Source organism: Pseudophryne corroboree, chromosome 2 (assembly GCF_028390025.1).
Source record: "Pseudophryne corroboree isolate aPseCor3 chromosome 2, aPseCor3.hap2, whole genome shotgun sequence".
NCBI lineage: Eukaryota > Metazoa > Chordata > Amphibia > Anura > Myobatrachidae > Pseudophryne > Pseudophryne corroboree.
The window spans coordinates 41,752,356-41,767,205 of NC_086445.1; the positions used below are offsets into that span (position 1 = coordinate 41,752,356).

At 50.1% G+C, this 14,850-nt stretch overlaps 1 protein-coding gene across 1 annotated transcript in view; it reads left to right on the plus strand.

Annotated features, from left to right (window-relative positions):
- The window catches only part of GDPD5 (glycerophosphodiester phosphodiesterase domain containing 5), a 307,956-nt gene that overhangs the window by 22,230 nt on the left and 270,876 nt on the right, over positions 1-14,850 (plus strand). Inside the window, exon 2 of the mRNA XM_063951228.1 lies at positions 143-306. The gene's annotated coding sequence lies outside the window, so the exon portion shown is untranslated. The remainder of the gene's footprint in view (positions 1-142; positions 307-14,850) is intronic.

The window sequence follows — 14,850 nt, forward strand, 5'->3', positions numbered from 1 at the left end:
ACTAGTGATGGTGCTAGGGGACACCAGCCAACATCTTGCCTAGGGCATCATATTGGTTAGGGCCGTCTCTGCGTGAGAATGTGGTTCTATGTGACTAACATCTACCTTCTCTCTTACCTGCTCCTGCATTGGACTGTTTAAGGAAACTGAACTCACAGTGCCTGGAGGCGGGGTTATAGAAGAGTCCCCAATGCATCCTGGGACAGCTAAAGCTTTGCTTGTTGGTGCCTGGATCCAGATCCATCTCTACACCCCATTGTTTCCCTGTGAAACCCAATGTACCTTGCAGAAAAAGAGTTAACAATGGTAAGTCTACCAAAACTCTTACTATTTAGTGTGTGTTTTCTGCAAATATGGCTGGCAAAGGTTTTTACCGGTAAAAATTGTTCAATGAAGTTTACACAGATTTCAACTAATATATCCTTATTAGGTGATTCATCGCGCCCTACGTGCGCTCTTCACACCGTCGTAAGGGGCTACGCCCCCTTAACCCTTGCACACCCTTGTGGCGTGCAATATTTTTATTATATGGAGTATTACATCCAATCATAATTGTGTGAGTGGTTAAATATTGCACGGACAAAGGGCGTGCAATGGTTAAGGGGTGGGAGGCCCTTGCAACGTCGTGAACAGCGCACGCAGGGCCTGGTGAATCACCAAGTAGGTGCTTTGGTTGGGGGAGTAGGGGGCGCGGGGAAGAGGCGGATGGGATCCTGGGGTGCCACGGGAGTGGTGCCGCAGGTGGAGGAGGGTGCGTGGGTGCTGCGGGTGGTGGTCCGGAGCCGCTGCGGGTGGGGGAGGAGCAGTTGCAGGGGTTGCCCCGGGTGAGGGAGGGGCAGATGCAGTGGTGCGGCGGGAGGTACTGGTGCGGGGTCGCTGCGGGTGGGGGTCCGGAGCTATCGCGGATGCTGGAGGGTGTGTGTGGGGGTGCCGCGGATGGGGCCCGGAGGTACTGTGAGTGGGGGAGGGGCGGGTAATGCTTATCCTGCTTCTCCTCCTGTCAGCAGCTAAGCTGCTGTCCTCCCTTTGGCAGTAACTCTCCCGGAGACTCGCACAGCAGGCAGTGCTATTGTTCGCGCCGGTGTCCCAACGCGCCGCATTACAGGGAAGAAGATGTACGCAATAAACTACAGCTCCCAGCAGCCCTAAGGGGCAGAATGCTTCGGTGCTAAGGGCTGCTGGGAGCTGTAGTTTATGTAGTGCGTCTACTTCCCTGTAATGCAGCGTGTTGGGACAATGTAAAAGGTGAGAGTGCTGTGCAGTGTCAGTTAACACTGCACACAGGGCCGGCGCTAGCCGCTCAACAAAGGGATGCAGTGCAGGGAGGCACCAGGAAGGAGAGGCGTTCTCCCTGCTCTGCATCCCTGTGCTGAGCTGCTGCTGCTATCCCTGCTGCTGGCGGCTGCTGTCACACATGCAGCGGCGCCGGAAGCACAAAACCTTTTCTCCCCCTCGGCGCTGTCAGCACAAAACCTCCTCTACCCCTCCCCTCCCCTTCGTGACATTCAGTGGCCGGGAGGGAGCCAAAGTGGGCGGAGCTAGACGGGAGTAAGGGGCGGAGCTATACGGGACCATGCTGCAGCAGGAGGATGAGCTGCTACAGCTTCGGCCAGCCAGACTTCATTAGATAAGTGTCTGGAAAGAGAGTGAGTGTGTGTGTGTGTGTGTGTGTGTGTATATACAGTGTCTGTGTATACTGTATATATGTGTGACTGTGTATGTGTGTAATGTATGTACAGTATGTATGTGTGTGTGTTTGTATATATATGTGTCTGTTGTGTGTGTGTATTTGTGACTGCTGCATAATGTGTGTAAGCGTCACTGGTACAGGGGGCGTTACGTGTCTAAGCGGCACTGGTACTGATGGCGTTACGTGTGTAAGCGTCACTGCTACAGGGGGCATTACGTGTGAAAGCGTCACTGCTACAGGGGGCATTACGTGTCTAAGCGTCACTGCTACAGGGGGTGTTATTTGTGTAAGTGTCACTGGTTTAGGGGCATTATATGTGTAAGTACTACAGGGGTACGCTGTGCGTTTGTAAAGTATGCGAGGGTGCAAATGTATAGTTTGCAGGGGGGCGCCGAACACCATAGCACAGGCCCTGACTGCACACCCACTGCACTGCACAGCACTGTCACCTTTTACATTGTTTCAGCGTCCATACATACCCTCCACGATATCACCCTCTCTATCCGTTACATTAGCCATCTTGGGGCTTCCAGGCCGGCAGGCCAGATGCTGTGTTGCGGAGTCAGGGCCTCTGGGGATCTGGGTGGGCTGTGGCGGGGAGGCACTTCTGTGACATCACACGCAGAGCAGGCTCCGGGGCTCAGAGAGTATGCGGCGCAGGGAGGCCTATGAAAGCCTTCGGCTGCGCGGCTTTCATACACATCTATGCCGGTGGCCACAGCAGCTTTTGTTCCACCTGCGGCGCGGCTAGGGAGTGGGGATTGTTGATGCCGGAGGGGGCAGGTGGACTGGCAGCAGGACATTGGTGGTCATTCCGAGTCGATTGCTTGCTAGCAGTGTTTAGCAGCTGTGCAAACGCTATGCCGCCGCCCACTGGGAGTGTATTTTAGCTTAGCAGAATTGCGAACGAAGGGATTGGAGGGCGGGTACAAAACATTTTTGTGCAGTTTCAAAGTAGCTTCAGACCTACTCGGCACTTACGATCACTTCAGACCATTCAGTTCCTGATTTCATGAACACACACTGCGTTCGGTCAGCCACGCCTGAGTTTTTCCGAACACTCCGTGAAAACGGTCATTTGACACCCAGAAATGCCCACTTCCTGTCAATCACTCTGCGGCTGCCTGTGCGACTGAAAAGCATCGCTAGACCCTGTGTAAAACTACACATTGTTCGTTGTAATAGTACGCCGCACGTGCGCATTGCGCTGCATACGCATGCGCAGAAGTGCCGAGTTTTTAACTGATCGCTGCACAGGGAACGAATGCAGCTAGCGATCAACTTGGAATGTCCCCCATAGGATGCTGCAGTAAAAGGATTGTTTTTTCCCCTATCTACAGCTCCAGCTGGACCTTTTTTGGCAGGTACAGTCCCTTTTTTTTAATGGTCTGTACCATTTTTTGACTCTCCAAGCTTCCATTGAAAGTATAGGAAAAGGGGCGTGGCCACGCCACTGTACCCGTGGCCACGCCCCCTTTTCGAATGTGTATCGGTGTTTATGTGTAAATTGTTGGAGGGTGTGATGCTGCAGATGCAGGGGGGCCTATTTTGGGGTGTGGGTCTGGAGCTGCAGCTCCATCAGTCCCATTGCTAATCCTGCTCTGTGAAAACACAGCAGGGGCAGAGCCTCCCATTGGATGTAACCTGTGTGGGAGGGCGTTTCTCGCCCAATCAGCTGTGGACTGGGTGTGATAGACCTGCCACTAACCCAATGAGAGCTCCTAGCCACGCCCAGCGTTAGAAACCCAGGCACAGAATCACAGGGCTATTATATAGGAGATATAGCCATGGAGTCTCTCTGATGTCACCGGTAACTTGTGAATGGATAGTCTGCACTCTCCTGACCAATGTTCCAGCCTGCAGACACTGGGGGTAATTCTGAGTTGATCGCAGCAGGAACTTTGTTAGCAGTTGGGCAAAACCATGTGCACTGCAGGGGAGGCAGATATAACATGTGCAGAGAGAGTTAGATTTGGGGGGGTTATTTTGTTTCTGTGCAGGGTAAATACTGGCTGCTTTATTTTTACACTGCAATTTAGATTGCAGATTGAACACACCCCACCCAAATCTAACTCTCTCTGCACATGTTATATCTGTCCCCCCCTGCAGTGCACATGGTTTTGCCCAACTGCTAACAAAGTTCCTGCTGCGATCAACTCAGAATTGCCCCCAATATGTATTCATAGAGCTGACCAAACCATCTCCCCGTCGTCTCATTCTGGCTCTCTCGTCAGCTGCCCTATGGAAAGCGATGTAACTGTGCGCCTCCTTGATCAGGCCATTTACAAAGCGTAGCCTTTTACAGGCTGAATGGATGGTGAATTGCGGCTGATGAGACACAGTAGTTTTGGATCTTTGTTTTTTTTTGAACTACTGTATGTATACCCTGTCCTGCTAAGTGGTGAGTGAGTGAGTGAGTGAGTGCGCCAATACAGCAAGTAAGAGCTGGCACCTACGTGCGTTACCTTTACCTGTGCTGCATCACGCACCTGATCTCCTGGGTAAGCTTATAGCTCAGTGCACGCCCTTACATTGCACATTAGGGTAACAGGTAGCAGCTACCGCTAAGTAGGTTTCGCTGTAGCATTTTTGGTTTTGCAGAATGAGACAGAGATGGGCACAATTCACCCAAATTATAAAAAAATAAAATCTGCGGCTGCGACTATATGGAAAGCAGATACTATCTTAATATGAGCGCAGGTCGGCAATGGCAGCAAATGGCTTATGCGGGCAAAGGTCATATAAGACAACATTGCACTTTGCCCACATTTCTATACATTCATTTTGCTCACAGCAAACACATTTGCTATTCGAAATTAATCAAATTGCCAACAGTTCTCTAATGCATCAGAGAGTCGGCAAGAGAGCGTTTTTTGCTTCATCCGCACATACACACACAGCGACGGACCGATGGAGAAATCGCCAATCACCATCAGCGGCACAATCAGCCAATCACAAGTGGTTCACTACTACTGGTGCCCATCACCACCCACAAGTACTGTGTTGTTTGTTTCCTGATCTCCATCTGCGCACAGCGTTACCAGCACGCCATTACAGCACTTGGCCTAGCTGAGAACGCCTTATGTGCAAATTGCTGGAAGGGACGGAATCTTGAAATTCCGTGTGGGTGCGGGTGACCGTACAGACCTAACCAGCCTGTGGATCTTCAGCCGTTGTAGAACTACACATCCCAGAATGCCCTGCCACGGTTTTACCATTCACTATTAGAAAACCTGTGACAGGGCATGCTGGGACTTGTAGTTTCACAACAACTGGAGAGCCACAGGTTGACCAGGCCTGTTTTGGGAGATGACAGAAATCAGGCCTCAGCCGTTACATCCAGTCGGAGGTTATTTTCTTTATCCTGGTACAAAAACGCATTTATATCAGCACAGATACACCAAATAACATTAACACCTACAAATGGGACACACAAAGGGCATCAATAATATCTCATTACTGTCAGGTTATATGATATGCACATTTTTTTCCAATAAGCAGCATGTAAGGAGAAAACCCCCAGTTACATGGACACAAAGTCCTGCGATGGGCCGTGTTCTGCAAATGGGCAGCGGAAGCACCTGCGCTGGAGCGGACAGCGCTGGATGCAGGCGGCAATAGGCGCATTGTGCAGAAACTATTTCTTATGAGTTATATGTTTATTGCCAATTTGTAACTGGTCCCTGCTGAATTTCTAACTGCACTAAAGACTACAATTGCAAAATATTGCCATGTAGCCAGAGTTGTGTCCTATATTGAGTGTTGGGGTCTCTTGCACCAGGGTAGCGCAGGTGTAAGGGACAATACTAATGGTGGACAGGGTGTAATGTGTAAGGAGCTATATGCTGGCATGCTGTATAATACACACTGTATATAGTGACTCACATGACAGGAAACATTTGGTGACAGTAGCCTCCAGCAATCTTCTTTCTAAAACCAGTATAATTATATTTCCTGTCATACATCAGTGTGTCTCATTACTTAGCGGGCAGCAATGCCGCGTGGTCATTCTCCATCACATACCTCTGTAAGGAATAGTAAGCTGCACAGTATAAGTACGATCTCCAACCACTACAGAACTACAAGTCACAACATGCCCTGACAGCACGGGGCTAGCTAGTCTGCCCCGCATGACAGGCCCTACTCCCCCCCCCACCCGCACGGGTGCGAAAGCATCACACGTTGGCGATGCTTTCGCAACAGCCAAGTAGCTCCCTACATACGCAGCCTGTATTGGGAGGCGGCTATCCGCCGCGTTCTGGTTGTGACGCCCGCCCCCGCAACGGTCCGGACACACCTGCGTTGTCCGGACTGCGACCCTCCAACAGCTTTCTAATGCCGTTGGCACGCCTCCTCCCACCCCGTGACCGCCTCTGTCTGGAGATCAGGCAGAGGCATTCGCACCAGTGAGATGCTTTTCCATCTCACTGGGGGGGGGGGGGTGTTGTTTCATCCCGAGTTGTTCGACAGCTGCCGTTGTTCGCAGCACAGCAATCAGGCTAAAAATCGGCATTTCTGCGCATGCCTAGAGGCCGCAGTGCGCCCGCGCGACGTACTTTCACAAAAAACTATGCAGTTTCACACGAGGTCTTGCGACTCTTTTCCGTCGCTCTGCTGATCGGTGAGTGATTGACAGGAAGTGGGTGTTTCTGGGAGGTAACTGACCGTTTTCCGGGAGTGTGCTAAAAAAACGCAGGCGTGTCAGGTAAAAACGCAGACGTGCCTGGGGAAACGGGGGAGTGGCTGGCCGAACGAACGCAGGGCGTGTTTATGACGTCAAAGCAGGAACTGAACAGACTGAAGTGATCGCAAGGAAGGAGTAGGTCTGCAGCTACTCAGAAACTGTTCTGCTGGGTGTAGTATGGTCAGAGGCGTCGGAATGAGGGGGGCAGCTCGCTCCCCCCAAACATAAGAGAGGCACCGATATGAGTAAACCTGCGTACTAGCCTCTGCCCCCGCTCAGACCATCACACCAGCACTCAGAGCGCTGGTCACCCACTGCTGCCGCACGTGAGGAGTGGCCATCACCATATACTCCTCTCTGGTCCCCACACCCAGGATGCTCACCGCCAGAGCCGGCTTAGCAGGATGATATGAGGGATGTGTGTGGACAATGCCTCCAATGGCTGCTATTGCAGGGCGGCGAGGGTACAGGCAGTGGCGTGACTTTCTTTGGTGCAGGGATGCGGCTGCCATGACCCAGGACTTCAGAGGCCGCCGCTCCACCTGCACCCGGTCACATTACGCTGCATCTATACAAACACCCCCCCCCCCGTGCCGAAGATCTGAGCCACCCGACTCCTTAGGCGGCCCCGGCACCCTCTCTCCTCCAGCAGCGCCGCTCCGCGCCCCGTGGGGGGTGAAGCAGAGGTCGGCCTCTGCATCTCATTCCCGGGCACAGTTCCAGGCATGTCCTCCTCGACAGTGGCGGGTCCAAGAGTGGGGAAGGGGGGTACGCGGGCCTTTTTTTAAAAGGAGATCAGCAGTTTGTACTGCCTCCGTTGAATAGAGCCGGCGGGCACTAGGACCCGCCGCCAAAAGACGGAGCTAGTGGCACCCGCTGACTCTGCAGAGCTAACCCTCACCCATGAGTACCTTTGAACCTGCGTGCATCTCCTTCTGCACCTCGCGTAATCCCACCCTCTCTCCCTGCATGCAGGCTTGGCGGACAGGTTTGTCGCGCTGGGCTGTGTGGTAGCTCTCCTGGCACTTCTGCTGCCTCCTTTCCTGTTGTCATGGTGCAGAGCACGCCTACCCATACTTGCCTACCTGACCCTCTCCATGAGGGAGAAAATGCTCTGTTCCTGGACTTTCCTGGTAATGTATGATTGCCATCACCTGTGGTGAAACACCTTTCTTATCAATTACCCAGCTCACCACAGGAGGCACTGCTGGAGATGATGAGCGGAATCCTGTCTTTGGGACACAAGGCGGGAAGGCTGGAAGTGACAGAGCCGGTGAGTCGCTTGCAGAGTATGAGGGGAATGGGAGAGATCAGCCCTGTGACCGCCTGCCCCCCCCCCCCCCCCCCAACCCCCTGTGTGTGGCCCCCTGTACCATGCCTTATGTGTGTGTGTGCCACTCTCTACCCCGCCTCAACCTGGTGTGTGGCCCCCTGTGTGTGTGTATGTGACACCTTGTACCCTCCTGCCCTGCACCCCCCTGTGTGTGGCCCCCTGTACCCCCTGCCTTGTGTGTGTGTCATCCTCTACGCCCCTTACCCTGGTGTGTGGCTCCGTGTGTGTGTGTGTGTGTGTGTGTGTGTCTGTGTGTGTGTGTGTGTGTGAGACGCCTTGTGCCCTACTGCCCCCACCCCCCTGTGTATGGCCCCCTGTACTCTCCACCTTGTGTATGTGGCACCCTCTTACCCCCTCACCCTATTGTCTGGCCCCCTACACCCTCTGACTTTGTGTGTCACCCTGTGCCCCCCTACCCCTGTGTGTATGACATTTTGTGCCCCCATGTGTGGAACCCCTGCTCCTGTGTTTGTGACACGCTGTGCCCCCATCCCCCATATGGTTAATGCTTTTTGCACCCCCTGCACCTCTGCATGTGTGGCACTCAGTGCCCCCTCCCCGCCCCCCCCTCCCTGGTGTTAGACACCCTGTGCCCACTGCCCTTGTGTGTGTGTGTGTCACCCTGTGCCCCCCTACCCATGTCTGTATGACATTCTGTGCCTCCCTGTGTCTAGCGACTCAAGCACCAACCGACAACCTTAGATTCCAAACTATCCAGATATTCTGGTCTGCAAGTAGGCGCATATATCGTGATTGTTTTATTATACCCCTATCACACTGCACAAATAACTCGGTATCAACCCGGTATATTGGTGGTCATTCTGAGTTGTTCGCTCGTTGCCGATTTTCGCTACGGTGCGATTAAGGCAAAAATGCGCATGGGCATGGTACGCAGTGCGCATGCGCTAAGTAAATTTGCTCAAAACTTAGTAGATTTACTCACGGCCGAACAAAGAATTTTCATCGTTGAAGTGATCGGAGTGTGATTGACAGGAAGTGGGTGTTTCTGGGCGGAAACTGGCCATTTTCTGGGAGTGTGCGGAAAAACGCAGGCGTGACAGGCAAAACGCGGGAGTGTCTGGAGAAACGGGGGAGTGGTTGGCCTGACGCTGGGAGTGTGTGTGACGTCAAACCAGGAACGAAACGGCCTGAACTGATCGCTATTTGTGAGTAGGTCTGGAGCTACTCAGAAACTGCTAAGAAATTTATTTTCGCTATTTTGCGAATCTTTCGTTCGCTATTCTGCTAAGCTAAGATACACTCCCAGAGGGCGGCGGCTTAGCATGGGCAATGCTGCTAAAAGCAGCTAGCGAGCGATCAACTCGGAATGAGAGTCATTGCCGGGTTGACACGGGTTGCTGTACGATGTGAAAGGGCCCATGGCAAATTCCCGGGTCACCTGACCTGATAATTCAACCCGGGAATAAAGCAGTATTACTCCCGGGTTGAATTCCGGGTCAGTGGCAGTGTGAACTGGTTGCCGGGTCGATGCGACCTGGGACCCGTTCACTATATAGGGAGAGGCGATGAGCTCATCTCCAGCGCCGCCCCCGATGATGCTGCAATCTCCGCCCCTGGATAGCGACCCGACCTGGCTTTATGTCGGGTCGGGATGGCAGCGCGTAGGGTCAAATGCTGGGTCCCACCCGGTAAGGACCCGTTTCCAATTACCGGGTGGGATCCGACATTTGCAATGTGAAAGGGATATTAGAAAGGTGGTGAGTGTCAATTAATGTCCTGACTTTTCTTCATATATGTGGCTTATTTTCAGTTATATGAGATTAGTTGCAACAGACTATATGTTGCCTAAGATTCTGTACTTATCTACAAAGTGCTACAGTGGTTACAAAGATACAGTAAGTGCAATATATGTAACTGTCTCTTCACTGGATACATTGGAGGAAATTTACTAAGATGGGATGTTGCCCATAGCAACCAATCAGATTCCAGGTATTATCTTCTGTGCTAGATAAATAAGAAGAAGAATCTGATTGGTTACTATGGGCAACATCCCATCTTAAATAGAAGTCCCATCTTAGTAAATTTACCCCACTGTTTCTATCAGAGTACATAGACATATCAGCTCTGAGACATTTGAAAGTATTTTTGGTGGATGGTTGTCTGTCACTGTAGTAGCTATAGGATTTTTACAATTTACTATTTTTTGTTTCTTTTTTTATTGGCTCTGGTGTATACTAGAGATGAGCGGGTTCGGTTCCTCGGAATCCGAACCCGCACGAACTTCAGGTTTTTTTACACGGGGCCGAGCGACTCGGATCTTCCCGCCTTGCTCGGTTAACCCGAGCGCGCCCGAACGTCATCATCCCGCTGTCGGATTCTCGCGAGGCTCGTATTCTATCGCGAGACTCGGATTCTATATAAGGAGCCGCGCGTCGCCGCCATTTTCACACGTGCATTGAGATTGATAGGGAGAGGACGTGGCTGGCGTCCTCTCCGTTTAGATTAGAGTACTAGAGAGAGACACAAATTTTGGGGAGCATATTATTAGGAGGAGTACTACTTGCTGCTGATAGTGTGACCAGTGACCACCAGTTTAATTAATCCGTTCTCTGCCTGAAAAAAACCGATACACAGTGTGACACAGTCACATACCATATCTGTGCTCAGCCCAGTGTGCTGCATCATGTGTAATACTGTATATCATTATCTGACTGTGCTGAGTGCTCACTGCTCACACAGCTTAATTGTGGGGGAGACTGGGGAGCAGTTATAGCAGGAGTACATATTTTAAGTACAGTGCACACTTTTGCTGCCAGAGTGCCACTGCCAGTGTGACTGACCAGTGACCACTGACCACCAGTATTGTGATTGTCTGCTGACCACCAGTATATTGTGATTGTCTGCCTGAAAAAGTTAAACACTCGTCGTGTGGTGTTTTTATAAACGCATTCTGCAGACAGTGTCCAGCAGGTCCGTCATTACATAATATATACCTGTCCGGCTGCAGTACTAGTGTGATATATATATACATTTTAATTTTATCTCATTATCATCCAGTCTATATTAGCAGCAGACACAGTACGGTAGTCCACGGCTGTAGCTACCTCTGTGTCGGCAGTCGCTCGTCCATCCATAATTGTATACCACCTACCCGTGGTTTTTTTTTTTTCTATCTTCTTGATACTAGTAGCTTACTTTAGGAGTCTGCAGTGCTGACAGACAGTGTCCAGCAGGTCCGTCATTACATAATATATACCTGTCCGGCTGCAGTACTAGTGTGATATATATATATTTTAATTTTATCTCATTATCATCCAGTCTATATTAGCAGCAGACACAGTACGGTAGTCCACGGCTGTAGCTACCTCTGTGTCGGCAGTCGCTCGTCCATCCATAATTGTATACCACCTACCCGTGGTTTTTTTTTTTCTATCTTCTTGATACTAGTAGCTTACTTTAGGAGTCTGCAGTGCTGAGTCTGACAGACAGTGTCCAGCAGGTCCGTCATTACATAATATATACCTTTCCGGCTGCAGTACTAGTGTGATATATATATATATATATATATATATATTTTAATTTTATCTCATTATCATCCAGTCTATATTAGCAGCAGACACAGTACGGTAGTCCACGCCTGTAGCTACCTCTGTGTCGGCAGTCGCTCGTCCATCCATAATTGTATACCACCTACCCGTGGTTTTTTTTTTCTATCTTCTTGATACTAGTAGCTTACTTTAGGAGTCTGCAGTGCTGACAGACAGTGTCCAGCAGGTCCGTCATTACATAATATATACCTGTCCGGCTGCAGTACTAGTGTGATATATATATATATATTTTAATTTTATCTCATTATCATCCAGTCTATATTAGCAGCAGACACAGTACGGTAGTCCACGCCTGTAGCTACCTCTGTGTCGGCAGTCGCTCGTCCATCCATAATTGTATACCACCTACCCGTGGTTTTTTTTTTCTATCTTCTTGATACTAGTAGCTTACTTTAGGAGTCTGCAGTGCTGAGTCTGACAGACAGTGTCCAGCAGGTCCGTCATTACATAATATATACCTGTCCGGCTGCAGTACTAGTGTGATATATATATATATTTTAATTTTATCTCATTATCATCCAGTCTATATTAGCAGCAGACACAGTACGGTAGTCCACGCCTGTAGCTACCTCTGTGTCGGTAGTCGCTCGTCCATCCATAATTGTATACCACCTACCCGTGTTTTTTTTTTTCTATCTTCTTGATACTAGTAGCTTACTTTAGGAGTCTGCAGTGCTGACAGACAGTGTCCAGCAGGTCCGTCATTACATAATATATACCTGTCCGGCTGCAGTACTAGTGTGATATATATATATATATTAATTTTATCTCATTATCATCCAGTCTATATTAGCAGCAGACACAGTACGGTAGTCCACGGCTGTAGCTACCTCTGTGTCGGCAGTCGCTCGTCCATCCATAATTGTATACCACCTACCCGTGGTTTTTTTTTTTCTATCTTCTTGATACTAGTAGCTTACTTTAGGAGTCTGCAGTGCTGAGTCTGACAGACAGTGTCCAGCAGGTCCGTCATTACATAATATATACCTGTCCGGCTGCAGTACTAGTGTGATATATATATATATTTTAATTTTATCTCATTATCATCCAGTCTATATTAGCAGCAGACACAGTACGGTAGTCCACGGCTGTAGCTACCTCTGTGTCGGCAGTCGCTCGTCATCCATAAGTATACTAGTATCCATCCATCTCCATTGTTTACCTGAGGTGCCTTTTAGTTGTGCCTATTAAAATATGGAGAACAAAAATGTTGAGGTTCCAAAATTAGGGAAAGATCAAGATCGACTTCCACCTCGTGCTGAAGCTGCTGCCACTAGTCATGGCCGAGACGATGAAATGCCAGCAACGTCGTCTGCCAAGGCCGATGCCCAATGTCATAGTACAGAGCATGTAAAATCCAAAACACCAAATATCAGTAAAAAAAGGACTCAAAAATCTAAAATAAAATTGTCGGAGGAGAAGCGTAAACTTGCCAATATGCCATTTACGACACGGAGTGGCAAGGAACGGCTGAGGCCCTGGCCTATGTTCATGGCTAGTGGTTCAGCTTCACATGAGGATGGAAGCACTCAGCCTCTCGCTAGAAAAATGAAAAGACTCAAGCTGGCAAAAGCACAGCAAAGAACTGTACGTTCTTCGAAATCCCAAATCCACAAGGAGAGTCCAATTGTGTCGGTTGCGATGCCTGACCTTCCCAACACTGGTCGTGAAGAGCATGCGCCTTCCACCATTTGCACGCCCCCTGCAAGTGCTGGAAGGAGCACCCGCAGTCCAGTTCCTGATAGTCAGATTGAAGATGTCAGTGTTGAAGTACACCAGGATGAGGAGGATATGGGTGTTGCTGGCGCTGGGGAGGAAATTGACAAGGAGGATTCTGATGGTGAGGTGGTTTGTTTAAGTCAGGCACCCGGGGAGACACCTGTTGTCCGTGGGAGGAATAGGGCCGTTGACATGCCTGGTGAAAATACCAAAAAAAATCAGCTCTTCGGTGTGGAAGTATTTCACCAGAAATGCGGACAACATTTGTCAAGCCGTGTGTTGCCTTTGTCAAGCTGTAATAAGTAGGGGTAAGGACGTTAACCACCTCGGAACATCCTCCCTTATACGTCACCTGCAGCGCATTCATAATAAGTCAGTGACAAGTTCAAAAACTTTGGGCGACAGCGGAAGCAGTCCACTGACCAGTAAATCCCTTCCTCTTGTAACCAAGCTCACGCAAACCACCCCACCAACTCCCTCAGTGTCAATTTCCTCCTTCCCCAGGAATGCCAATAGTCCTGCAGGCCATGTCACTGGCAATTCTGACGAGTCCTCTCCTGCCTGGGATTCCTCCGATGCATCCTTGCGTGTAACGCCTACTGCTGCTGGCGCTGCTGTTGTTGCTGCTGGGAGTCGATGGTCATCCCAGAGGGGAAGTCGTAAGCCCACTTTTACTACTTCCACCAAGCAATTGACTGTCCAACAGTCCTTTGCGAGGAAGATGAAATATCACAGCAGTCATCCTGTTGCAAAGCGGATAACTGAGGCCTTGACAACTATGTTGGTGTTAGACGTGCGTCCGGTATCCGCCGTTAGTTCACAGGGAACTAGACAATTTCTTGAGGTAGTGTGCCCCCGTTACCAAATACCATCTAGGTTCCACTTCTCTAGGCAGGCGATACCGAGAATGTACACGGACGTCAGAAAAAGACTCACCAGTGTCCTAAAAAATGCAGTTGTACCCAATGTCCACTTAACCACGGACATGTGGACAAGTGGAGCAGGGCAGGGTCAGGACTATATGACTGTGACAGCCCACTGGGTAGATGTATGGACTCCCGCCGCAAGAACAGCAGCGGCGGCACCAGTAGCAGCATCTCGCAAACGCCAACTCTTTCCTAGGCAGGCTACGCTTTGTATCACCGGTTTCCAGAATACGCACACAGATGAAAACCTCTTACGGCAACTGAGGAAGATCATCGCAGAATGGCTTACCCCAATTGGACTCTCCTGTGGATTTGTGGCATCGGACAACGCCAGCAATATTGTGTGTGCATTAAATATGGGCAAATTCCAGCACGTCCCATGTTTTGCACATACCTTGAATTTGGTGGTGCAGAATTATTTAAAAAACGAGAGGGGCGTGCAAGAGATGCTGTCGGTGGCCAGAAGAATTGCGGGACACTTTCGGCGTACAGGCACCACGTACAGAAGACTGGAGCACCACCAAAAACGCCTGAACCTGCCCTGCCATCATCTGAAGCAAGAAGTGGTAACGAGGTGGAATTCAACCCTATATATGCTTCAGAGGTTGGAGGAGCAGCAAAAGGCCATTCAAGCCTATACAATTGAGCACGATATAGGAGGTGGAATGCACCTGTCTCAAGCGCAGTGGAGAATGATTTCAACGTTGTGCAAGGTTCTGCTGCCCTTTGAACTTGCCACACGTGAAGTCAGTTCAGACACTGCCAGCCTGAGTCAGGTCATTCCCCTCATCAGGCTTTTGCAGAAGAAGCTGGAGACATTGAAGGAGGAGCTAACACAGAGCGATTCCGCTAGGCATGTGGGACTTGTGGATGGAGCCCTTAATTCGCTTAACAAGGATTCACGGGTGGTCAATCTGTTGAAATCAGAG